Raw genomic sequence first — 1,370 nt, forward strand, 5'->3', positions numbered from 1 at the left:
ATTCATTCAACCAGAAAGATATTCTTATTTGCAACCTGCTATTTAAAAAAAATGAAATGTTCATTTCTTTGACCACTATATGAAAACATGCAAAGTGGCTTTGCAATTTCTCCTAAACCACTTCCAATCACATCTTCTGAAGAAAGAACTCAGATAGCAGAAATCTTTCTTGTCAATGGTCTAATTGTTTTTACTCCTTTCCGAGGGTCTTCCAGTGACCACTCAAGCCCATCCTGAACCTCAGCTTGGCTTGGCTTAATGCAAAGTACTAACATAACATCTATGTTATTTTTTAAAAAATTGTAGATTCTTTTTAAAACTATGATAATTAACAGGAAATGGCAGGAAAGTTTCAGTGGAAGTTTCATCCAACTTCCTCACATGTGTTATTTCGTATAACTGGAATACAATATTAAGTCCAGGAAAATGAAATCAATGTAAATCAAGGGGTGTGTGTGTGTGTGTGTGTGTGTGTGTGTGTGTGTGTGTGAATATGAAATGGAATGAGCTCATCTCACCACTTCAGAAACACAGGCTTTCCATTTAACCAAACCCATCTTACAACTATGTATCTTTCTTCCTGAGTGGAGCATTCCTTGTCTAAATGATATCAACATCATTATTCATGTGATTTATTTCAAAGCAAATTGACAGTCTCTGAAGAATCATCTCTGGAGGAATTTTTCTTTTCTTTTCTTTTCTTTTCTTTTTTTTTTTTTTGTCCATAAGATATATCCTACTAATACTCGGAGATATATCCTAGTACTCGGAGGCTGAGACAGGAAGAGCCCAGGTTCAAGGTCAGCCTCTGTAATTTAGGAAGGCCTAGGATTACAGATGTGCACCACCACTCCTAGCTGAACTATCATTTTCTGAGCCCCCTAGCTTTGTTCTCAAGTCAGGAAGATTGTTTATTTCTGTCAAAATGACACCAAATATTAACAATTAGACTGTTCCTTATTTCATGAGAAAGACATTTTTATGTTATATTGAGATCAGATATATGCACATATATCTGAGAACTAAATATAGTGTGCATCTAAGCTTTATATAAATTGGTGGAGGCGGTGCCATTCCTGCTGTATGAAAGAGTCTCAGCTGGAAAGGGAATTCCACAGGGCTGGAAGACTCTGGCAAAACTGAAGCCATTATCCCTCTTGATTTTAGTTATATTAATGATAATATTAATGAAATTTGAAAATTTCTTAGAATGAGGATTGATGTTTTGTAATAATCTGAAAATTGATGGGAATATGACTGGAAAATGCCCTAAGATTTGTGCTAGGAATAGCACTAAGAATATGACTTTGGGAGAACTTTCAAGAAGCTATATAGAAAAGGTGTTGCTTGCAATACCTAACTCACTTAAG

Source organism: Muscardinus avellanarius (genome assembly GCF_963383645.1).
Source record: "Muscardinus avellanarius genome assembly, chromosome: 4".
NCBI classification, from domain to species: domain Eukaryota; kingdom Metazoa; phylum Chordata; class Mammalia; order Rodentia; family Gliridae; genus Muscardinus; species Muscardinus avellanarius.